At 42.5% G+C, this 26802-nt stretch overlaps 1 protein-coding gene across 3 annotated transcripts in view; it reads right to left on the minus strand.

Annotated features, from left to right (window-relative positions):
• Nucleotides 1-26802, minus strand: part of KANK1 (KN motif and ankyrin repeat domains 1) — a 126247-nt gene that overhangs the window by 63564 nt on the left and 35881 nt on the right. The window contains exon 1 of one of the 3 annotated variants that reach the window (XM_083592864.1): nt 1823-2042. The exons of the other annotated variants lie outside the window; for them this stretch is intronic. The gene's annotated coding sequence lies outside the window, so the exon portion shown is untranslated. Of the gene's footprint in view, nt 1-1822; nt 2043-26802 lie in introns of those variants that run through there. 3 annotated transcript variants of the gene reach the window in all.

The following is a 26802-nucleotide window of genomic DNA, read 5'->3' on the forward strand; positions in this document are numbered from 1 at the left end:
CAAAAGAGCTCTGATCTCCCCCAAAACAAACTTCTTTGGTGATCCCTTGTAGCCGAGTAAGATTGTCTTCCATAAACACGGTTTTAACAATGAGTCCGTAAGTGACTGTGGAGGCCAATTCTGGATCCACACGTTCTTCCACAGTGGGGACATTGGTTTCTGAGTGGGGCTGATCATGGTGTGGATTTGCCAAGCATGCCTTCCTCTTAGCACGTTTCTCCCTTGCGTCCTGAGTTCGAGTGTCTTCAAAGCCCATGACACCTTTGGTGAAGGCTGGTCTCCAACTGGAGCCCTTGCAGGCCAGTGTTTCCCAGTTGTTGGTGCTTATACTACACTTTTTAAAATCTGCCTTGAGACAGTCTTTAAACCTCTTTTGTTGACCACCAGCATTACGCTTTCCATTTTTAGGTTCGGAATACAGTGGTACCTCGGGTTAAGTACTGAATTCATTGCGGAGGTCCGTTTTTAACCTGAAACTGTTCTTAATCAGAAGTACCACTTTAAGCTAATGGGGCCTCCCGCTGCTGCCATGCGATTTCTGTTCTCATCCTGAAGCAAAGTTCTTAACCCGAGGTACTATTTCTGGGTTAGGAGAGTCTGTAACCTGAAGCGTATGTAACCTGAGGTACCACTGTAGTGTAATTTCCCCAAAGCAGTAATTCATCGGATACATGATTTCAAAATCATGCTTTCTCTAATCATAGTGAGTGAAACATGTGTACCAAGTGTTCTTGGTTGATGCTAAATGGAAGAAGCCTTAATGAAAATCCAACAGGATGCCAGAGGTAATCAGAACAAGAACAATGAAGGGAATAACCTTAGATTAACAGATGGGGGGAGGAGAGGAACGGGATGGGGGGAGGGGAGGGGGGGAGAGAGAGAGAGAGAGCGGTGGAGTCCCCTTGGTACCATGGATGCAGATCTGGTAGGCTGTTGACTAGATTTGGCAAGAAATTATCCTAGTTCCCTACATAATATTTACATAACGTCTGAGGTTTGGCACATACACAACATTTTATCACTTCATTTTTGGCAATCTGTAACTCAATTTCCACAACTGAGTAATTTTGTTGATGCTCTGATTTTTTTGTATTTAAAACTAACTCTACATACCTGCTATCCTAATCAGCTACGGGGACTACAGACAGCCTCCAGGCATTCCAGATAGAGATAGCTTTGTAAAACTGGCGCCTTTCCTCTTTCAGGTGACAAATGCACACCTAGGCAAGGGCACGTGAGCTAGTTTTTGCGAACTCATTTTGCAAAATTGTATTAAAACCCAAAATGCTAATTCCAATGACAAAAGGCATGGCTCTGACAGACATCTGGGGACCCTATAAATTGCCATACAATGAAGACATTCTCTAGAAGTCCAACCAAGTCAGAGGACTACCATTTTCAGTATAGCAGAATTATTATTTTTTTAAGGTATAAATGAGGAACAGATTTTTATTTGCTGAGAACTAATTCATTCCCTTGGAGTGCTTTTTTAATATATAAAAATCCACATGGTGGCTATTCATATACACCCTACGCAAGTCAGGCATGCTAGTACCTTAAACTAACATAAGCAACCCTTTCTAATTCTGTACCTCTTAATTCTATTCCTTTATAAAGGGAAAGAAAATGGGGAACAGATTTTTAATACCTCCAGTTAATCTATGTGCAGTTTAAAGCAGTCTCTTCCTTGGCACTAAACAGTAGCTTGTAATTTTAAATCTTTACTTATGGAAGTCTATATAGAAAGAGTGCATTTTTATAAAAACATCATATAGTTGATGCAGATTTTAACAGTATTCAGCCATGATCAGAAATTTCTTACCTGCTGCCATCACACTCAAACTTGTGTTTTGTTTTGTTTTTAAAAAATTAAAATGCTAGGAAAGAAAGGACAGCAGGTTAACACACTAAAATGACACTCTCAAATGTTGAGATTGGGAGCCCTAACTCTCTTCTAAGTATAGATAAAAGTTATCCCAGGAGAGCTAAAGCAAGCTGACCTATTCGGAGGCACCACTGAGAGCTATTTCCACGAGGTGCTCAGAATTCATTTACCTCATGAGAAACCAAGTTTCAAGCAGCAGATGGCATTGGGAAAAGATCACCGCTATTTAAACACGCCTCATTCTCCTTGTCAGTAGAAGTTAAGTGGGCTCTAACTTTAGCTTGGAACATGTAGGGCTTAAATTATAATTTAGACATGGCTGTGAAATGTAGATGTGAGCATAAATGCACTTGGGGTAAGTTCTTGCTGTTGGCTTGGGGGAAAAGGCTCCATGGTGGAGCAACTGCTTTGCATGCAGAATGTCTCGGGTTCTGTCCAAGTAAGGCTGGTAAAAGATTTCTGGCCAAAACATTGCCACTTAGTGTTTGCAATGATTCTTCAACATCTACTTCGTTGGACTGGTCATGTTGTGCGGATGCCTGATGATTGTCTTCCAAAGCAACTACAGTGGTACCTCGGGTTGCATACGCTTCAGGTTACAGACTCCGCTAACCCACAAATAAATTTTTATTAGTTTTCCAGTATTGCCCCAATAATAACAATACCAATTAATTTCCTATTAATACACTTTAGTTAAAGTGGTCCCTGTGTGCCGGATTTGATGCATTCATCATCTTACATTACTGGATTCCATGCACTTATTCAGGCATAGGCAAACTCAGCCCTCCAGATGTTTTGGGACTACAACTCCCATCTTCCCTGACCACTGGTCCTGTTAGCTAGGGATTATGGGAGTTGTAGTCCCAAAACATCTGGAGAGCTGAGTTTGCCTATGCCTGAATAAGAGCATGGAATCCAGTAATGTAAGATGATGAATGCATCAAATCCGGCACACAGGGACCACTTTAACTAAAGTGTATTAATAGGAAATTAATTGGTATTGTTATAATTGGGCTGTTATTGGGGCAATACTGGAAAACTAATATAAATTTATTTCAAGAAGATAAAGCTTGCACTGATGGAAAGATCAACTTAGCACAACACTGAATTCTTCCCACTGACTGGTTCAACAAAAGTTATCACGCCCATACACACAGCTCTGGCCCAAGTTGGGATTTTCAGCTCTGCAAAGACCAGAGCCTGTTAAAAGTTTATACACTGTTTTTTCATCCAACATGCTCCAGCTTTATCTTAAAACAATCACTGAGGCACCTCGCTTAACAAAGTGCAGTTCCACAGTCAAAATAGGAAACACATGTGTCTAAATTTGTACAGCTGGCAGAATGCAACTGTAGAAATAGCACAGTATTAAAACAACAAGACTGCAGGAGATTTTGCGATGCTATTGTGCAAGTTGCGGGACCTGGTAATTGCCTTCCAAACTGCAGAAGAGAAATTGTAGAAGGGAACGTACAAGGGCTTGGTTCAGGCTTTGAGTCTATTTATTTATAGATAAGCTCACCCACCACATGAAGAGGTCGTGCAAAATCCAAGATGTTCTCTCTCCAATGTGGCAAGCATTCCTGAGGTATGCCAACCGTACGTCCCAGATCTAACCCACACCACTCCCAGGATCTTTCTAAGACCTTCCTGACCCATCAAGAGATGATAAATACAGGCTGAAGGTTTTGCAATTCTGCATGCTATGCACTGCAACCAAAGTGCTGCGTTTGAGTAAATGTTTTTTGTGTGATTGGGTTTCTTTTCTTTTTTAATTGGGCTATGCATAGACCGTTCACAGTGTAATGGAAAATTCTATATAAAGTTTTAAGAATTCTTTCTGGAACAACATTAAGCGAAAAGCAAATCACATCTCCTATAGCAGCCTCCAACAACCTGGTGCCTTTCATATGTTTTGGACAACAAACCATAGCAGTTCAAGACAGCAGGGGAGTTGCAGTCCAAAATGGATGCAGGGCATCAGTTTGGTAACATAGGTCTTCCAGAAACACAAACTTTGAAGGCACAATTCTAATTATATCCCAAATACATATAAGGTGTAGTTGTCAGATCTTCCTGGCATTATCCCAGAAGGACAAGTTCATCACAACTAGCCCAAATCCCCACCTTTCTGTTCTGTGTTATCCCTGGTGCACAGGGTGTCCAAGCAGCGGAATATGAAAGACAAGCAACAGACGTTGTCTAGTGGGTGTTGTGTTTCCTATAAGACAGGGGTGGCCAACTCCCAAGAGACTGCGATCTACTTACAGAATTAAAAACTGGCAGTGATCTACCCCCATTTTTGGAGGGTTCAGGTCAAGTTGTTGAGCTTTTTTAGGGAGAAAAGCCCTGGGGTTTTAGGGAGAAAAAGGAACAGCTACTCACAAGCAAATTGCTGGGGAAACAAACAGCCTTGCTCACTAAATTCCAGCTTCCGTTCTACAGATCGTGAGAGAATGGAGGGGGGTGAAGGGGGCCCCTGGATTCAATTTAACTAACGCTACAGAAAGGGACCCAGTGATCAACCGCGATCTACCAAAACCTCCCAGGGATCTACCAGTAGATCGCGATCGACCTGTGGAACATCCCTGCTATTAGAAACAAGTTAAGGACAGCCACTACTTTCTCTGGCATGAGAAGAAACATGCCAGGGGCTGGGGTATTTAAATAGGATGGAGGCGGCTTATAAAACACAGAATCCTGCAAATCTCTGTCAGCCCATCCTCACATCCCTCCCGTCTCCATCCCTTTCAGGGGACGTGGGTGGCACTGTGGTCTAAACCACTAAGCCTCTAGGACTTGCCAATCAGAAGGTTGGCGGTTCAAATCCCAGCAACAAAGTGAGCTCCGGTTGCTCTGTCCCAGCTCCTGCCAACCTAGTAGTTCAAAAGCATGCCAGTACAGGTAGATAAATAGGTACCGCTCAGGCAGGAAGGTAAACGGCGTTTCCATGCACTCTGCTTTCCATCACAGTGTCTCGTTGCGCCAAAAGTGGTTTAGTCCTGCTGGCCACATGACCCAGAAAGCTGTCTGTGGACAAACACCGGCTCCCGCGGCCTGAAAGCCAGATGAGCGCCACAACCCAATAGTCCCCTTTGACTGGACTTAACCGTCCAGGGGTCCTTTATCTTTTACCATACTGTTCCGCCCCACTCAGCTGGATCCCACCCCTATGACCACATTAGGTTTTGCACCACTCCCAGCAACGGTTTTGGAAGGTGACTGTTGTTAACAAGGACAAAGCAAGTGATGTCACTAAAGCCACACTTGATGGAAAACATTAGAAGCAACATGTGGTTAATTTGACTAACTTCCCAGACTTTCAGCAATCATTTTCTGGTCATCAATAAAGGTTTGGAGATCAAGAATCCATTGTAAATAATACAGATATTGGAATATAACATGCAAGTGGAACCATCTCCCTCAAGAGGCTGTGGACTCTCCTTCCTTGGTGGTTTTTAAGCAGAGGCTGGATGGCCATCTGTCATGGGTGGTGTAGCTGAGATTTCTGCATTGCAGGGGGTGGACTGGATGACCTTCAAGGTCCCTGTCAATTCTACAGTTCTATGATTAAAAAGAGAAGTCTCTCTTAGTCCCAGTTCTAGTCATGCTGTTTAGACATTTTCATATGCCAGTATGTGCCATGTATGATAAGTTCAAGCTTATATTTGTTAAAAAGTCACTTTGCTTACAACCTCTCACAATTACTGGTGATAATTATTTATGTTCACTTCCTGTGAAAGGTTTCCACCATCTTAAAAATAGGCCTTCTTATTTTCCTATTAGTTTTTCTTACTTTATTGGCATTTTAGCTGTGTTATGCAAGTAGCTGTACTTTTTACACAAGAGGTTTAAAACTTAAAATTAAAAGCTGTTGATACATACAACTCACAAAGAGGTTCTTTCATATGCAAAGCACTCCAGAAAACGTGGTCAAGAAGGAAAGAGATGCCGGAGCCAAGTATTTCAGCCATTTTGTCGGCTTTAAAGGGAATTATAGTCTGGCTTTTCTATAGGGATAACTAGGTTGCTAAAATGGAGACCAAAAGTGAAGCAACAGGTCAGAGAGCTTGCTGAAAGTTGAGTTTTAATCCACTTCTAGAAGACAGAAAACAGCTCCCACCCAAAGGAGGATATAGCTTCAGATGTCACCACACCTAATTATTATCATTATTTATTAAATTTCTATACCGCCCTACACCCATAGATCTCAGGGCAGTTCACAACATAAAATTACACTATAAAAAACACAAAACACACAATAAAAACAAAAACAGGCAACCCAATAAGACCCCCCCCCTTCCACAACACATTTTAAAAAGGCTTTAGATCTAAATCTGCCAAAGGCCTTGTTAGAGAGGAAAGTTTTCACCTGCCAACTAAGAATACACAATGAAGGTGCCAGGAGAACCTGACTGGGGGGAAAATTTCACAAATGGGGAGCCACTGCAGAAAAGGCCCAGTTCTCGTGTTGCCACCCTCCGGACCTCACACAGAGGAAGCACATGAAAAAGGACCTCAGAGGCAGCATTTGAAATTCGCTAGGTGTGTTTTGTAGGAGTGTTTTAAATTATAAAATTGCTTTATTTTAGTAGTTAATCAACCACCTTTGGTTAATTTAGGTCCTTACTGCCAGCAATCTGCTTTTTTTCTGCTGCATTCAAGAACTATAATGTCAGTTAACTGAATCAATGTCATTTTATAACCTCTGAGTCAGAGGCGTAGCAAGGTGGGTGGGTGTGTTCCGCCCCAGGTGTCACCTCCGAGGGGGGTGACAAAATGTTGTGCAGCACTCAACGTCTGTGAGAGACGCTGTGGCTTTGGTGAGCGCAGGCTTCCCGCTGCCGAAACGGTCCGCCCGCTGGCTCTCTCTCAGATGTTGGCCGGCTGTTAAGACTCCTCCTTGCAAGACACACGATCTCCGCTAAAATAGCTCTGGCCGCGCAAAAAATGCTCAACAACTTTGGCTCCGCAAAAAAAAAATAAAAAATGAAGTCAAACCATTTTCGCAGGCAAAAAATAATAATTTCAATGTGTGGTGGGGTGACAAGAAATTTTCCACACCGGGTGCCACCTGACCTTGCTATGCCACTGCTCTGAGTTCCCTGTCCCGTCTCTGAAGAGTGAGGAGATAACTTTAGGGAAGCTTTTAATGTTTGATACATTACAGTATTTTACAGTATTTTAATATTGTGTTGGAAGCTGCCCAGAGTGGCTGGGGAAGACCAATAAGATGGATGGGGTATTAATAATAATAATAATAATAATAATAATAATAATAATAATAATAAATTATTATTGTTGTTGTTGTTATTAATTATTATTATTGTTGTTGTTATTGTTATTATTATTATTACAGTGGTACCTCAGGTTATATACGCTTCAGGTTACATACACTTCAGGTTACAGACTCCGCTAACCCAGAAATAGTACCTTGGGTTAAGAACTTTGCTTCAGGATGAGAACAGAAATCGTGCTCCGGCGGCACAGCAGCAGTGGGAGGCCCCATTAGCTAAAGTGGTGCTTCAGGTTAAGAACAGTTTCAGGTTAAGAACGGACCTCTGGAACGAATTAAGTACTTAACTTGAGGTACCACTGTATTATTATTACCTAACCCCTGCAGGATGGCAGGACTACTTAAGGAGCTAGGAAATTGCTCAAAATCTGGCTGGGGTTTTGGTGGTCTCCTCTTCCCCAGCAGACCCTTCGCTCCTTATACCACATTGCTCAGGAGGGTCTCCTTAACTTTCAGAGGGAGTTTTCAGGGGTAACAGGCAACTTTTTTTGGGGGGGGGGGGAGAAGGGCAACTTGGTTTCCATGAAACTCCTTCCACTGACTTCACAACAGCTTGAATCTTAAGGCAATTCTGACCTCTGAGACTTAGCAAAACTTCATAATCTTCTCAGGTATGTGGCTAGAAGCCTTTTGGGAAAACTGGAAGTGGGCACTCAGTTGTTTTCTACCAAAGCCACCCTCCAATTAAAGTCCATTGCAGAATTACAATACAATGAAGGGTTGGGCTCTACAAGCCAGAAGTAGTCCCAAATCTGTTGATTAATTGCTTCCTGTCAACGCATCTTAATTGAAGGCATGGCAAAACCTTTGCCTATTCAGTTGTCATTCCACAGTAGGATTAATCTTGTTTAAATCTTCCCATGTCAATTGCTTCCTCCATTAGTTCCTCACACAGTTCTCTCAGGGAAACAACGCAGGACAAATGCAATAGACTTTGACGGCATTGCTATAGCATACCAAGCAATTTGTACAGCCTTAGATTTTAATAAGCTGCATCGAGGAAACTGAAATATCATGAACAGGAGAATCAGCCCAGATGCATGGGATTGTTTTATGGATGCCTTTGTCGATTTTACTCTCAAAATGTTGTATAGCACCTTGAATTTAAGTTTTTTATGAAAGTGTGGATTATAAACACATGCATACATAAATAAATAAACTTTATGGAGTAAGTACGTCCATTACTGGTTTTTTTGTTAGAAGTGAAGGGTTGTTTTTTTAAAAAAGAAAAAGAAAAATCAGCACCAAGTCACTAAAACAACTATATTTGGGTTATTGCCTTTCACAAGCAAGCAAACATCTCCATGGAACCACCTTATAAAACACATATTGTTTAAGAGAAAGTAATTCCTCTGGTGGGACAACTGATCGAAAGTGTCAGGTGGAACAATGGCTCTGTGCATCTGGCCGTTAACCAGAAGGTTGGTGGTTTGAGCCCACGCAGGGACAGATGTGGGCAGGATTCCTGAATGTCAGGGGGTTCGACTAGATGACCCCCAGGGTCCCTTTCAACTTTATGAGTCTATGAATCATGGTTGAAATGTGTCCCCTTATCTTCTGTTGCATCCTGCATTTTCCCTCCACTATGCTTCACACGTCTTGTTTATGATGAAAACTTGTATTGCAAAAAAAAAATTCTGTGTTTAAGGCTGTCCCCCACATTAAAAAATAAACTGCATACAGTGGTACCTCGGGTTAAGAACTTAATTCGTTTCGGAGGTCCGTTCTTAACCTGGAACTGTTCTTAACCTGAAGCACCACTTTAGCTAATGGGGCCTCCTACTGCCGCTGCGCCACTGCTTCACAATTTCTGTTCTCATCCTGAAGCAAGGTTCTTAACCCGAGGTACTATTTCTGGGTTAGCGGAGTCTGTAACCTGAAGCGTCTGTAACCTGAAGCGTCTGTAACCTGAGGTACCACTGTAGTCTGCTGGAATGAAATTCTAACTCCTAGTCTTAAAGCCAGAGGTATCTATGTAACAGACTTCCTTCAAACAAAGCAATATGTATCAGCTTGGCAAATCCAATCTGTTTCCCAAAGCTTAGCAGGAAAATGCCAGCTCAAAATGCCCAGATATCAACACCAAAGAAATATCTTTCAGAGACTATATTTAATACCAGGCAAGTTCCGGATGTAGGAACACCCTAGTTTCCTGCGGCTTAACAGTGAAAATCAAAACATCAACACCTGCCAGCTGATAAGCAATGCTCAGGAAATTGCTTTTTCACACACGTACGCATGGAGCACAATGTTCAGCTGTTCAGAACTGGGGCACAGCCGACATCTTTCCATTATCTAAGCAAATAACTCCCAAACACGGTTTCTGCTCTTTTACCTTTTGCAGATAAAAGGTTACACGTTAATTGTGTATCCTCAACATACTCTTTGGGAAATGGTAATCAATTTGAAGTGAAAGGAAGTGAAAATATTTTTCCTCATGGGACCTAAGCACAGTCTCTTGATGATAATAACCTTGCCTTTCGATTTCGTGATTTTCGTTTCAATTATGGAATCAAGGAAATAGCAGAATGGAGGTGGAATAGCACACATTAATTTTTTCTTGGCCGCACAAGTGTAAGCGAAGGGATCGCACTACGCCACTTTGTTCCTGGTGCCCTGAGAATCATCTATGGGTCTTCACATAGGAAGAATCATAGAAGTGTAGAATTGAAAGGAACCCAGAGGAGCCTCTATTTTTAAAAATAATAGTTTGTATTAGTTTTACATATACAGTAGACCAGGCACAGGCAAACTCCGGTCCTCCAGATGTTTCGGAACTACAATTCCCATCATCCCTAGCTAACAGGACCAGTGGTCAGGGATGATGGGAATTGTAGTCTCAACACAACTGGAGGGCCGGAGTTTGCCTATGCCTGCAGTAGACGCTCAGGTTATGTTACTCTCGAGTAACGTAAACTTCAGTTTTTTGGCTTAAGAGGAAAGATGTGGATGTGATTCTGGGTGGTGGGCATGAAATATAGATTTACACACATACTCCAATGCACAGATAGCGACACTTCTAGAATGAAATGAAAGCAGTTTGCATAATGATGAAGTTGAAAGCTGCCCTTTTCATATGTACTTGACTAAACTTTGCTGACGTGGAGAAAGGCAGGATGCTCGACCGTGGATACAGAACTTTCAATAATTTCTTTTGTCACGACAGCAACCGATTCTAGTTTCAAGTATCGGAAAGGCGACTGTTCTTACCTGTAGGTATCCTTTCTGCTTCCAATTAAAAACAAAACAAAACAAAATCCCTAAGGGAAAAGATAACAGAATTTTAAAACATTAAATGAGCAGCTGTAGGTTTAATTTATTTGGGCCACACAATATTTGAAGTGTCAAAGTGCAGGATCAAATTATACACATCGAGGTCTGCTACTTTTAAAACTAACCAAGGAGCTGGTTCTCATTTTATTGTCTAAGAAGCAGTCTTGTGGTTTAAATTCTCTGCTCTACTGAAATGAGTCAGAGCCCTGAAATTTGTTTCCTCCTCAAGATTTGTCCATACATGTGTGTCATTTTCTAAAGGAAAGATGTTTACTCTCTAAAAGTTCATTAAAGCTGCCGTCCCGTAGTCCCAGGTAGTACATATCTCAGTGAGTCCCACTGAAGTCCTCAGAGTTTACTTCTGAGTAGAGATGTATAGGATTGTACTGCAGATTAATTACATCTAACTCCCAGGGGCTTTATTATAGAAGGAAAGTGAAAGCAATAAATCCAATACACAACCGCAACCTCTTGCGTCCTGAGCCAGGAAGATAACGCAACTGTTCTGCATTGGAGAGGAAAGCAAGAGTGAAATCCTGACTAAAGTCATGGCCAGACGTTACTCTTATTTACACCGTATTTTTCGCTCTATAGGACGCACCTGACCATAGGACGCACCTTGTTTTAGAGGGGGAGAACAGGAAAAAAAGTCTCCCCCTCTCTGCTCAGCGCCCCTTCAGCGAAGCGGCAGGAGAAACGGAGCCCCTTCCATTTCTCCTCCCACTTGGCTGAAGGGGTGCTGCGCAGCTCTCCCTCTCTGCTGAAGCCAGGAGAGTCTTGCTCTCCTGGCTTCAGCAAAAGGAACCCGAAGCCTTCGGAGTGCAGCGCGAGTTCCCGCTGTGGCCCAAAGGCTTCAGAGATAGCCACCTGAAGCCTTCCGTTGGTCCTGCTGCGCTCCAAAGGCTTCAGGCGGCTATCCCTGAAGCCTAGAGAGCGAGAGGGGTCGATGCGCACTGACCCCTCTCGCTCTCCAGGCTTCAGCGAAAGCAACACATAGCCTCCGGAGTGCGGAGGGAGCGCTCCCTCTGCGCTTTGAAGGCTTCGCGTTGCTTTCGCTGAAGCCAAGGAGCCTGCATTCGCTCCATAGGACGCACAAACATTTCCCCTTAATTTTTGGAGGGGGAAAAGTGTGTCCTATAGAGCAAAAAATGCGGTAAATTTATTGGCCACTTTTTCTTGGAAAAGGCATCTCAAAGCAACTTACAAAGGAAAACCCCACACAGGAACATTATAACAAAACCAAAAAGCACCATTAGAATGATTAAAAATACCTTAATATGATACTCCAGCGCCTATAAAACATGCCACAAACTCCTGGGCCATGCCATGTTCAGGTGCATTAATGTGGCACGGGGGCAAACTGGACAAAATAAAACTTATCTGCAAGCAACCAAGTTCAAATTATTTAGTAATTATTGCTGCTTTATATATAGGCAAACTCTGGACCTCCAGATGTTTGGGACTACAACTCCCACCATCCCTGACCACTGGTCCTGTTAGCTAGGGATGATGGGAATTGTAGTGCCAAAACAGCTAGAGGGCTGAGTTTGCCTATGCGTGCTCTAAGTCCTCAGTGTTAAGCAAGTGTTACTCTCTAGTAAGATTCCCTCCTCCCCAAAGCTCTGTAACAACTAATTAAGTACAAATTTCTATACGTCTTATCTAAGTTTGTAACTTTTCCAATTTGGAAAGGAATACCCAGGGTTTTGTTGCTGCTGAATGACAAGTTGTTTTGAAAGAGCAGCTTTCTGGTCTGCAAGCAGCAACATGCACAAGGCGTTCAGGTTGCACCTGTAGGACGGAGTGTCAAGAGCATCAGAGAGCGCATGCAGTGGTTTCTTAGCCATTGTACTTCTTGGAAGCAAGCCGGAAAACATTTTTAGGAAGGTGAACGGGGCTTCCTTCCTGGCCCTGCTAAAGAAGAGGTGAGAAGGGAGCCAGTATCCCAGATCTCACCTGCCACCTTCACAGGGCTCCCTCTTGGAACACGGCTACTACGCTTGTGAGTTCACTTCTCACACTGGCATTCCTAAAGTCACAAGCAGAGGGCCTTCTATGTTATTAGGTACAGACAAACCACTAGTTTTCCAAAGGGAGAAAGTGGTTGCAAGTTGCATTCTTTGAAATTACTTATTGTTGGCGTGTGTCTCCCCTTAATAATAATAATAATAATAATAATAATAATAATAATAATTTATACCCCGCCCATCTGGCTTGGTTTCCCAAACCACTCTGGGAGGCTTCCAACAGAACACAAAAATACAATAACCTATTAAACATTAAAAGCTTCCTTAAACAGGGCTGCCTTCAGATGTCTTCTAAAAGTCTGATACAGTGGTACCTCGGGTTAAGTACTTAATTTGTTTTGGAGGTCCGTACTTAACTTGAAACTGTTCTTAACCTGAAGCACCATTTAGCTAATGGGGCCTCCTGCTGCCGCTACGCCGCCAGAGCATGATTTCTGTTCTCATCCTGAAGCAAAGTTCTTAACCCGAAGTACTATTTCTGGGTTAGCGGAGTCTGTAACCTAAAGAGTCTGTAACCTGAAGCGTATGTAACCCGAAGTACCACTGTAGTTGTTTTTCTCTTTGACATCTGATGGGAGGGCATTCCACAGGGCGGGTGCCACCACCGAGAAGGCCCTCTGCCTGGTTCCTTGTAGCCTCGCTTCTCACAGGGAGAGAACCACCAGAAGGCCCTCGGCGCTGGACCTCAGTGTCCGGGCAGAACGATGGGGTTGGAGATGCTCTTTCAGGTATACTGGGCCTTTGAGGCCATTTAGGGTTTTAAAGGTCAGCACCAACACTTTGAATTGTGCTTGGAAATGTACTGGGAGCCAATGTAGGTCTTTCAAGACCGGTGTTATATGGTCTTGGCAGCCGCTCCCAGTCACCAGTCTAGCTGCTGCATTCTGGATTAGTTGTAGTTTGTGGGTCACCTTCAAAGGTAGCCCCACATAGAGCGCATTGCAGCAGTCCAAGCGAGAGACAACCAGAGCATGCACCACTCTGGGGAGACAGTCTGCGGGCAGGGAGGGTCTCAGCCTGCATACCAGATGGAGCTATAACAGCAACTGTTCACCCCCCACCCTGCTACCAAGCTGAACAAAATCAGGTATTTTTATTTTTTATTTACATTTACATTCTGCCTTTTCTCAAATGAGCTCAAGGCAGAATATGTGGTTCTCTCTGCTCCCCCTCCTTCTTTTTTAACCTCACAACAACCCTGTAAAGTAGATTAGGTTGCAAAACAGAGACTGGCCCAAGGTCACCCACGAAGCTTTATGGCTGAGTATAGACTTGAAACCTGGTCTCTCAGGTCCTAATCTTAAGGAATAACCATTTCGCCATACCTCGTTTGTTATTTGCCACAGGAGATGAACATGGAAACACATACTTTGGGGGGGGGGAGCAACTCCAAAGCAAATATTCATCCCTGCCCTGGCCTACTCCCCAGTTTTAAATCAGGAGTTTCGCTCAAATAAGAAAAAGGAACTGAAGTGAGATGACATGTTTGTAGCTGGAAAAGGTGCAGTGATGTCTGATTTAAATGATCATAAAGTAAATTAAACCATCACCACTCAGGGCAGCTTCCATATAGGAATTAACATGAAGTCTGTGGATAAATCACATTCAGTATTTTACGCATGGAAGTAAACCTAACGCCGAAACCTGGTCAGATTTTGCATCTCACACCATAGGAAGAATAACACATTCTCCCTAGACAGTGACTGAATAAAACATTCTAGGACAGGAACTGACAAAGGGAAGAATTTCGCTCCCTCTGCAATGATCCCTGCACGATAAACCATGGTTTATTGATCTAAGAACAAGCTATGTGATCTACATATTCCCTCCTCGCCTCCCGCCAGGACGCCAAGCTTCAGCAAAGCTTTCTTTCTTAAAACCAGTCTTTCACGATGCACAAACCAGGCAACTGTGGCTCAAGGGATCCCTGCAAACCAGGAAATCAGACCAGAATCCAATCCTAGTTTCCTATCCTCCCGTTTTGAAGGACTCCCTAATACCATAGGGACCTAGGTTAGGACGTCACAGGAAAGTGTGGCTTAAGAAATCTTTGCCAAAGCCAAGTATATGCAAGGGAGAAGCAAGAGAACCCATTTTGGACCTATGCCATGCCTATCAAGACTGGAGTTTTTCCATTTGAACTGGGCCTTCTTCTTCTTTTAATGATCTTTATTGTTATGTTAGGGACGCGGGTGGCGCAGTGGGTTAAACCACAGAGCCTAGGGCTTGCCAATCAGAAGGTCGGCGGTTCAAATCCCCGCGACAGGGTGAGCTCCCATTGCTCGGTCCCTGCTCCTGCCAACCTAGCAGTTCGAAAGCACCTCAAAGTGCAAGTAGATAAATAGGTACCGCTCCAGCGGGAAGGTAAACGGCGTTTCCGTGCGCTGCTCTGGTTCGCCAGAAGCGGCTTAATCATGCTGGCTACATGACCTGGAAGCTGTACGCCTGCTCCCTCGGCCAATAAAGCAAGATGAGCGCCGCAACCCCAGAGTCGGTCACGACTGGACCTAATGGTCAGGGGTCCCTTTACCTTTACTATTGTTATGATACATCAGTTTACATAGAACAAATACAATACAAATACAATACAATACATTAGATTACATACATTACATGCCCTACATATCCAACGTATACACCACAGATATTTGACTTCCAACTCTACTCTTTATACTTTGTTTCCAAACTTAAATCTATACACATCTCATATTAGTTATTCTACTTTTCCTTTATGTTTTACAGATTTACTATTCCTTCCCTCTGTTTTCAAGATTTAGTCTGTATCTGTCAGGAGACTTGCGTCGTTCGTATAATTTTTAAGATATTCTTTGAAGACTGACCATTCTTTATTAACTTTTTGAATGGTATTTCCTTTTGTTCTCCCTGTTAATTTTGCAAGATGTAAATATTCAATCATTTTTGCTAACCAGCCAGATTTTGTGGGGTTATTGTTACTTTCCCAATTTTTGGCTATCAAAATTCTCGCCGCTGTGGTGGCATACATAAATAAAGGTCTACAAGTTCTCTTGATTTCCATGAACTGGGCCTTCTGCTCATAGGACCTACGGCTCCCAGGTCCATTCACATTGCCAGAGTGTGTGTTATAGTCAGAGTTTCACTACAATTCTCATTTGCATCATGTGAAGTGGTCTTAAGCACACCCTGCATGTGGTTTTTTTGTTTTATAATACTAATACTAATACTAATACTAATAATAATAATAATAATTTATTTATTTATTTATTTATTTATTTATTATTTATTTATTTATACCCCGCCCATCTGGCTGAGTTTCCCCAGCCACTCTGGGCAGCTCCCAATCAAGTGTTAAAAACAATACAGCGTTAAATATTAAAAACTTCCCTGAACAGGGCTGCCTTCAGATGTCTTTTAAAGATAGGTTAGCTACTTATTTCCTTCACATCTGAAGGAGGGTGTTCCACAGGGCGGGCGCCACTACTGAGAAGGCCCTCTGTCTGGTTCCCTGTAGCCTCACTTCTCGCAATGAGGGAACCGCCAGAAGGCCCTCGGCTCTGGATCTCAGTGTCCGGGCTGAACAATTGGGGTGGAGACGCTCCTTCAGGTCTACTGGACCGAGGCCATTTAGGGCTTTAAAGGTCAGCACCAACACTTTGAATTGTGCTCGGAATATAGAGGGCAAGAGACCCAGTTCTAATTCAGAAGAGAATTTAGGAACCTTATTTGCTTAGTATTCTTTGGAACAGCAGTCAGATTTTATTCTTATTTTAAGATGATGTTTAAATATCCATACTGCCATCTAGTGAATAAAATTGTTCTTTTAAAAAGTGCACTGTACAACCCACAACATTTTTTAAAAAAATAATAAGATGAAGTTCCCATTTACAAGCTCTCACCATGGAATTCTGCCCCTTCCCCAGCCTATGCAAAATTTGCATTAGTAGTTATATAAATATTTGGGGAAACTGAGTGGGGGGAAGCCCGAGAGCAACCTTTTTCATCTTAAAAACTACAAAAGCCCCTTTTTTATATGCTCTAATTAGAATGGAGAAAAAGGTGTGTCTGGGAACAAAACGCAGCTCTTCAAAACATACAGGAAAAACAAGGAGCCTCACCCTTGCAGGGCTGCAAATGCAAAGTTCAAACTATTATTATGTATTACATCAGTAATTATGATTATTCTGAAGGCAGAGTACCCCTGGCAGGGATTGCTGCAGAGATAAAGCAAACATAAGCATGTGCAGACAGTTAGACAAGTTTGGTGCATGAGGAAAGGACAGAATGCTTTGTAGCAGAATGAATATTGGTAGTTTTGTGGCTCACTTCCGGCACTCACAACTGTGCTAGCTGAAGTTTAGGACCCAAACTATGGCTTCAGCTCCCAGATGTGCAAGCAAACCATGGCTTGGGAGCAATGCATCTGCTTTCACATTCTGTCTGCTCACCAATTCTCTCTCTTCCGGGAAAGCCCTATGGAGATGGAGCAACTGTAGATACAATGGTTTGTCAATGCAAGCTGCAACTACCACAAACCATGGTTTGCAAACCATTATTTCATCTACTGGCTTGTCAAATCTAGATATCGTACAATACCAGGCTAAGCTTTGCTAACAATGGATTGGTTTGTTATCTCACTTGCACTCAGGTGTCCTATTAATATTTCAATCTTCAAGGTCCCTTGCAAGGTTTGCAAAGGTTTTTAGCGGGGGCAATTAGAGTGAGATCTATTATTTGATTATTGACGTAAACCTTCAAAATGTATTTTGTATAGTTTTTTACCTCTATCTTCAGTACATTTTATTTTGTTTTATTTTTTATTTTTTATTTTATTTTGTTTTATTGTTATTGCTAGTGACTGATGCAAATAAATAATATTCTGATCTGATCTTCAAAGTCCCAGTTACATTTTGAAGGGGACTACACATTTAAATTCTGGTTTAGTTTTTTAAAGTTTTCAAGTAGGACAGGTTAAAATGTCGTACTACAGTGGTGCCTCAGGTTACATACGCTTCAGGTTACAGACTCCGCTAACCCAGAAATAGTGCTTCAGGTTAAGAACTTTGCTTCAGGATGAGAACAGAAATCGTGCTCCGGCAGCATGGCGGCAGCAGGAGGCCCCATTAGCTAAAGTGGTGCTTCAGGTTAAGAACAGTTTCAGGTTAAGAACGGACCTCCGGAACGAATTAAGTACTTAACCTGAGGTACCACTGTACTTGCATTTTTATAGTAAGTAGGGAGCAGCAGTAGCTCATGAAGGGAGAAAGCACATCAGAAGTGCCCTCCTAGTGTTGCACGGGGTTCACCAGGCTGGAGAGGCCTGATCAGGAGAACTTTATACATGGACCCTCCAGATACAAGTTAAATTTGTTCCGGGGGTCCGTCCGCAACCCAAAAAGTCTGTAGGCAGAGGTGCCGCTTCTGCGCACGTACACAGCGCAATTGAGTGCTTCTGCGCATGCAGCGAAACCTGGAAGTATACGTATCCAGAGTGGTACATAACTAGAGGGTCCACTGTACAAATAAGAAGAGGGGAACACATCTAGCTTGCACCTATGAAGACAATAAAAGCAACCCTATAAGCAGTCAGCTCTGCCAAGTATGAGGGAATAATGTCATGTTTTTCAGTCTAAGAGCATGACTATTGTGATAGCATCAAGATTAAAATAAGAGAACATTAGGAGGAAGTAAAGGCCTTAATTATTTTCAAAAAATGTTTTGCTCAATTCATGCTATGAGCTTTAAGTGCTATTCCCCCAAACAAAATCAATTTGGTGCATGAATTCTGACTTTCGCTAAATTAATTTACTATTGTCCATACAGCGGTACCTCGGGTTAAGTACTTAATTCATTCCAGAGGTCTGTTCTTAACCTGAAACTGTTCTTAACCTGAAGCACCACTTTAGCTAATGGAGCTTCCTGCCGCTGCCGTGCCGCTGGAGCCCGATTTCTGTTCTTATCCTGAAGCAAAGTTCTTAATCTGAAGCACTATTTCTGGGTTAACGGAGTGTGTAACCTGAAGCGTATGTAACCCGAGGTACCACTGTATTATGTTCTCTTGTAAGTAGGATTACATGTAACCTAACTGGTTTGAGGTTACGCTAATTTATATGGGAATAAGCTCCACGTAACAGGGCTTACTTCTGAGTAGACACATACAAGAGTTCACAGCCCAAATGTCACATTCCACAGGTATGCAAATAAAATACGCTGGCAGCTTGAATGATGTGTCTCAGTTGTGCCCTCTTGTGGGTGCACTTATTGTTTGAATTTGTTTGAAATGAGCCATACAATCTCTGGCAGCAATTCTACAGGTGGACAGTGATGTGCACTCAAAACCCTATGGATCTTGATTTGACTTACACACTAACACAGGCATGTCCAAAGTCCACTTTGGGGGCCTAATCCGGCCTGCCGGTTGAATTAATCTGTCCCCCATGGCAGTGTTAGAATTCCTGCTCCATGACTGCAGTCATGGGATTTTTGCCTATCACATGACGATATATGTTTTGACTCCACAGAGTGGGAAGTGACGGAGACAGGATGTTTGTGTTACTGTGTTCTGTGAAGTGGGACTATTGTCCTTCGTTCTTTTCTCTTTGCTGTCTGATGCTAGAGAGGGAGGTAGCCATGTTGCAGTGCTCCGTGTGTGTTTATATGTAAATAAAGTAGATTAGCCAAAATGCTGAGTTGCTGAGGTCTGTCATGCGCAAGTTGTGCAAACTCTGCGGATCCCTAAGTGTGCCGGTGTCAGTTGGCATCGGTCGCTGTGATGTTCGGGCTGAAGAAAGCTTATGAAGCTCCCGAACGATTGACCAGGAGGTAAACAACTCCTGCGTGTTCACTTCATCAAATCTGGCCCTCTTTGGAAAAAGTTTGGGCACTCCTGCACTAACAGATTTGGAAATAGCAGTGGCTATCTGAGAGTCCCTGCTGCACACAACTTGCTTAAGCAAATCCTATAGCGCTGACTAAATATGATGAGCTGGAGATGCAGATCTCCCACCCATTTGGGGTGTGGCCCCAAGATGATGCTGGAGTTTAGGGAGAAACGTGCTTCTGCACCTGAGTAATTTCGTGGATGGCAAAATGCCCAAAATGAGACAAACGTGTCTTGAGCAATCCTGAACAAAACCTGAAGATTAATGCATTAGGAAGCAAATATCCTGTTTACATATTAAGGGGGGGTAGTGACAAGACTCATCAACCAGTTATTTGTATGACTTATAAAAATATTGCATGCCAAGAAAAGAATACGCACACACTTAAATGGAATGTAGCTGATGGGCAAAACAGATAAACACATATTTCGCGGAACTGTGAAAAAGGCTGGTGTCTTTCTAAATAGTTTCATTGGGGAGGTGAGAACCAATAGCATGGCCTTGAGGGTTAACACTATGCTAACTGCTTTTTTAAAAATTAAGTTTCCCAACAATACATTTATTCACGCATTGATAACAACAATACATTAAACACTGATGCGGGTGACGCTGTGGATTAAACCACTGAGCCTAGGATTTGCCAATCAGAAGGTCAGCAGCTCGAATCCCCGTGACGGGATGAGCTCCCATTGCTCGGTCCCTGCTCCTGCCAACCTAGCAGTTCGAAAGCACAAAGTGCAAGTAGATAAATTGGTCTTGCTCCGGCGGGAAGGTAAACGGCGTTTCCGTACGCTGCTCTGGTTCACCAGAAGCGGCTTAGTCATGCTGGCCACATGACCCGGAAGCTGTACGCCGGCTCCCTTGGCCAGTTAAGCGAGATGAGCGCCGCAACCCCAGAGTCGTTCGCAACTCGACCTAATGGTCAGGGGTCCCTTTACCTTTAAACATTGAACGTTGACTTCCCTTCCATCTTCCCATGGTTTCCTTCAAATATCAATTTTTGCTGCATACTAGATTTGATGAAGTTAAGGGCCATGAGGGCCAGCCAACCTTAACCTTTTTTTAGGATTGTAGTTGTTGAGCTTTTTTTAGGATTTTACCCCAAAGTTGTTGAGGGTTGTTGGTTTTTTTAGGATTTACCCAGGCCAGCTTAGGGCTTCTGAAACAGAATTTGCACATGCCTGCTATAATTGAATCATACATTCTTTTGCTCATTTCGCTCTCAGTGTAACTTTTAATGAGGGTGGCACTGTGGTCTAAACCAACTGAGCAACTTGGGCTTGCCAATCGGAAGGTCGGCGGTTTGAATCCCCATGATGGAGTGTGCTCCCATTGCTCTGTCCCAACTCCTGTCAACCTAGCAGTTGGAAAGCATGCCAGTGCAAATAGATAAATAGATACCGCTCCAGTGGGAAGGTAAATGGCATTTCCATGCACTCTGGTTTCCGACAGGGTGTCCCATTGCACCAGAAGTGGTGTAGTTATGTTGGCCACATGACCTGGAAAACTGTCTGTAGACAAATGCTGGCTCCCTTGGCCTGAAAGTGAGAGAAGCGCCGCAACCCCATATTTGCCTTTGACTGGACTTAACCATCCAGTGGTCCTTTACCTTCACCTTACTGCTGGATTTACTCTGAACCTACTAGTGATTTAACCTGTTTACAATAATTCTTCATATTATCTACACTATGCTAACTGCTGGCCATCAAGTCAAGATCTCTGAAACAATACCCAAGAGCCTAGATTCTGCAATACTAACCCTTCTTCTAAGCCATGGGATGACATAAAAATATTCCTGCACATACCATATTTTTTGCTCTATAAGACTCACTTTTCCCCTCCTAAAAATTAAGGGGAAATGTGTGTGCGTCTTATGGAGTGAATGCAGGCTGCACAGCTATCCCAGAAGCCAGAACAGCAAGAGAGATTGCTGCTTTCACTGCGCAGCGATCCCTCTTGCTGTTCTGGCTTCTGAGATTCAGAATATTTTTTTTTTCTTGTTTTCCTCCTCCAAAAACTAGGTGCGTCTTGTGGTCTGGTGCGTCTTATAGAGCGAAAAATACGGTACTTCATAGTACTAAACAGAATGAGAGAGGCTGAAAGGTTCCCTTTTAGTGCCTGTTGTGAGGAATCTTATAGAACGAGTCACCGAAAACAAATCCACTATTCAGTCTGCATCCAAACGCCTCCCAAGCTAGCCTTGATGCTATCTCACAAGACAGATTAGCTTGGGAGCTCTCTGTGTTTTCAAGGAACTTATCTTAAAATTTGGAATGGTAGCCTTAGTCTAAGAAGACCTGTCAGAATTCCAGAAGACTCCACCCAGCTTTAAAAGACTTGACTTATGTAGTAAACATCTCAATTTCATACGTGTTTGGAATTTTTATGGACAGGTGACACTCCACCCAAGAAGCGAGGAGGATGTTAGATAAATTATGACAAGAAAATTGAGGTGTGCATGGAACAGCTTAAGGGGAAACTCACTAATTAGCCGCACTGGGTGTAGCAGCGTATATATAATGAGCCAAATACCTGTGCGTGTGGAACAAACAAAGGGGGGGGGGGGAACACATGTTTTACTTGCCTTGCCCACTGGCACTCATAACTTCCCATACTTTAAAAGCTGAAGCTAACTTAATTAATATTCTCACAAAAATACTTGTCAGATTTGGATTAGGACAGGGCAGAGGCCAGGAACTTGGACCCAATAATCACAGCTGCATCACTAAGGAAAGGGGCTAGGATTCCTGCATCTGAATAGTTGTGTAGAAGAGGAATTTATATAGATGCCGCTTCTGAATTTGCTGAAATTCCCTCTTCCACACAGCTATTCCAGGTGTAGGAGTGCTGGCCTCTTTCGCAAAGCCATCGTGCTGATGTTGGTACATAAGGGAAAAACAAAAAGCCAAGACAAGTTACTTAAGAAGTTGAAGGTCAGCTAGAAACTAGCTTTCGGACGCAAAGTTCTAGGGTAGCAGTGGCAGCTCAATTGTGCTACCACAAATGGCAAAGAGAATCTACCAAAACATTGCGGCAAGAATTCTTTTAGCCCAAAAATGGAAACAGCAAGAAGTACCAACGAAAGTAGAGTGGCAGATGAAGATGATGGACTTTGCAGAACTGGCAAAGCTGACATGAAAAATCCAAAACCAGCAAGATCAATTATTCCAAAAAGACTGGAGTAAATTTGTACGATATCTGAAAGATCATTGTAAGCGATTAACACCACTAGCAGAGTTGTCTGAAGACTTGTAATGATAAATTTTGTATTTCTATATTTATTTAAATTTTGAGCCTTTCTGTAACGAGGGTAATTAGAATTGGAAAACATATAAATTGCAATGATATAAAGGTCAATTTTGAAAGCCGTGAGGAAGTTGATAGGCTCTAAAGAGCCAGGGCGGTAAAGTGAATAATGATGATGTGAATGTATAATATTAAATGGAAAATAAATAAAAATTCTATACAGTGGTACCTCGGGTTAAGTACTTAACTTGTTCCGGAGGTCTGTACTTAACCTGAAACTGTTCTTAACCTGAAGCACCACTTTAGCTAATGGGGCCTCCTGCTGCTGCCGCGCCGCCGGAGCCCGATTTCTGTTCTCATCCTGAAGCAAAGTTCTTAACCTGAAGCACTATTTCTGGGTTAGCGGAGTCTGTAACCTGAAGTGTATGTAACCTGAAGCATATGTAACCCGAGGTACCACTGTATATAAAAAAGAGAATCTACCAAAACATTGCATTAATTTAACTAATTCCTTGTATCATTCACATGATAAAGTGTTTCCTAGATTACACTGGAAAACATATACCGTATTTTTTGCTCTATAAGACTCACTTTTTCCCTCCTAAAAAGTAAGGGGAAATGTGTGTGCGTCTTATGGAGCGAATGTAGGCTGCGCAGCTATCACAGAAGCTGGAACAGCAATAGGGATTGCTGCTTTCACTGCGCAGTGATCCCTCTTGCTGTTTTGGCTTCTGAAATTCAGAATATTTTTTTTTTCTTGTTTTCCTCCTCCAAAAACTAGGTGCGTCTTGTGGTCTGGTGCGTCTTATAGAGCGAAAAATACGGTAAATTGCAATGATATAAAGGTCAATATACTGACTCGTGTCAGTATGTTTCCTCGTAAGGAAATATCCTGTTTGTTAAGCTAGGTCAAGCGCAAGGAACCTTGCCAAGTCTTTTCACGGAAATAGCATTCTCTTCTTCCCCACCCCCCAGCAGTTAAAAAGCTGTTAAAACTTGCAAAGTTCAACTACACCTAAACCCAAGCGCCCTCCCCATGTAGAAATCATGTGGTTATCACAGTTTTGCAAATGGTCATTGATTTCAACTACTTTGCCAAAGGCACTGTATGGTGCTGAAAAAGGCTACTGAGCGGTAATTTTCAAAAGCTGTCCCATCCAAAATAAAAACATGAGCTTAAAATGTAAAAAGCATTACCATAAGAAGCCTGATTTTCTGCCTCAGCAACGGTAACTGTTCCTACTTTTCTTCTCAGAGATTTTGGATACCATAGCACAATACCATAGCGTTCTGCTCTCGGCTTTTTTCCACCTTTTCAGCTGCCAGTTAAATTTTGCCATAGTTCTTCTGGATAAATTATATTTCCGTGTTAAGAAGGCTGATCAAGTTTACGCAAATTCCCGCCCCCACTCCCATCTCCCTTTGATATACAATACCCTGACTATATTCTTGCATCTCTTTCTCCAAAACACACACACACAATAGCACACAACACGCCTCCAGGCAAAACAAACATGTCTGAATTAGACCCCGATCACACCTGCCTCGTAGTGTGGAATTCCTTCTCTGAAGAATCACCACACGTTATTAAAAATGATGCTTCTCTTTTCTATTTAAGGCACAACATGAATGAACAAACAAGGCTTCGCTTTTGCATTTTTCAAATCCATCACTGCGTTGATTGACAGAAGGTAGTTCCAGTTAGATCGCTTGAAGGCATTCTGAGTAAAGTCAGCGCATGCCAGATGCTCAGCAGAACCTGTAAGGAAGCCACGAGCCAAGATCCAAGCAGACACACTTTGCTACTCTTGGTCCTGACTCTTCCATTTACAGCAGGGCTGATCACCTCCCATTCCTTTTAAAAAATTATATATTTATTTGAATTTATTTTACGACACACACACACACATTAAACATCATTATCATCAACAACAACACTAAAACTTACAAAAAAAACAAAGACAAAAAACAGAGAAATACAACTAAAAGATTGCTACTTACAAAAATTTATACAAATAAATGAACATCAATATATATACACCACACTTCATTTCGTCTTTTCTTCCAATTGACTTCCTTCATCCTCAACACGGTTCTCTTTTCGTTTTTGGCAAACTGTTTCCTTCTTAATTCCTTATTACCTCTTTTTTCTTTCTATTTTTGACTTACATACCTTTATTTATTTCCTGAAACAGCATCATACGTTGAAACTAAGGCACATTCTCTGATGAACAGTCTTGTACCCTTAACTAATATATGTGAGCTGAGACATTCTTTGATCCCTTTTCATAGTTGAAGGGGGTGGGGAAAATACGTCATTAACCACCATTAGATTCTACAAAATTAGAGAATCCTTGTTGTTGTTGCTTAGTCATTTAGTTGTGTCCGACTCTTTGTGACCCCATGGACCAGAGCACGCCAGGCACTTCTGTCTTCCACTGCCTCCCACAGTTTAGTCAAACTCATGCTGGTAGCTTCGAGAACACTGTCCAACTATCTCGTCCTCTGTACTCCCCTTCTCCTTGTGCCCTCCATCTTTCCCAACATCAGGGTCTTTTCCAGGGAGTCTTCTCTTCTCATGAGGTGGCCAAAGTATTGGAGCCTCAGCTTCACGATCTGTCCTTCCAGTGAGCACTCAGGGCTGATTTCCTTCAGAATGGAGAGGTTTGATCTTCTTGCAGTCCATGGGACTCTCAAGAGTCTCCTCCAGCACCAGAATTCAAAAGCATCAATTCTTCGGCGATCAGCCTTCTTTATGGTCCAGCTCTCACTTCCATACATCACTACTGGGAAAACCATAGCTTTAACTATACGGACCTTTGTTGGCAAGGTGATGCCTCTGTAGAGGATCCTATAGAAGCCTAAATAGGCTACAGCCATCTATAAGACACACTTTTCAATTTGCTGCATAGAGTATTGCAGATTATATCCAAAAACATTTACCAAAGACAGGAAAGAATTTCTGAAGAAAGCATAACCAGTCTGGCCAGTTGCACTTTTTCTGGCTTCCCTTATCATTAGCACTGAGCACTGTTTTGCACTGTGTGATGTATACAGCTGCTCTTTGGAATATGCCGAACTTCTGCAACGCAAACTGGACCTATTGTTTTGTAGTTATTTTGAACAACACAGTTTGCAATAAGGGGCACTTGACACATTCTGTATCAGAAAAGGCTTGGGGGGAAAGTCATGATAAATCATGGTTCCTGCACAGCATGCCCCCATAACAAACATAGAATATTTATTCAAAAACAATATGTAAGGTAGTCCCGGACATCTTAGAATTGAGTGACCATAAAGCTAGCGATTCCAGAGGGAGGGAGGAAAGGAAGGAAACAGTGAATCTTTCAAGCAAACACATTCTACAATTCCTTCAAACATCTCCTCCCCATGTAGATTTGATATCCTGTTTCTCCGAAAATTTTTACACGTCACTTGGGAAGACAGGCGAACTAATGCCAGTGTACTGGAAGAAGCAAAGATCACCAGTGTCAAAGCAATGATTCTTCAGCCTCAATTTCATTGGACTGGCCATGTTGTGCGGATACCTGATGATCGTCTTCCAAAGCAACACCTCTATTCTGAACTTAAAAATGGAAAGCATAATGCTGATGGTAAACAAAAGAGGTTCAAAGACTGTCTCAAGGCAAATCTAAAAAAATGTAGCATAAACACTGACAACTGGGAAACACTGGCCTGTGAGCGCTCCAATTGGAGAACAGCCTTTACCAAAGGTGTCATGGGCTTTGAAGACACTCGAACTCAGGACGCAAGGGAGAAACGTGCTAAGAGGGAGGCATGCTTGGCAAATCCACACCGTGATCAACTCCCACCCGGAAACCAATGTCCCCACTGTGGAAGGACGTGTGGATCCAGAATTTGCCTCCACAGTCAGTTACGGACTCATTGTTAAAACCGTGTTTATGGAAGACAATCTTACTCTGCCATGAGTGATCGCCAAAGAAGAAGAAAGAAATATAGATTTGAAAGTGAAAACCCCATGTTCAAGCCTACACTCAAGTATGGAGCTTACTTTACATCACTCTTAAGCCTAAACTCATTATTTATTTTATTTATCAGATAGATAATCATAAGATCTCGGGGCAGTTCACAGCATTTCAGCCAAGCAGCACTCAGACATCAAGGGAGTCCATGCTGGAAAACAACTATATGATATAATAACAACAACAACAACAACAACAATAATTATTATTATTA

Source organism: Podarcis filfolensis (genome assembly GCF_964270895.1).
Source record: "Podarcis filfolensis genome assembly, chromosome: 17".
NCBI lineage: Eukaryota > Metazoa > Chordata > Lepidosauria > Squamata > Lacertidae > Podarcis > Podarcis filfolensis.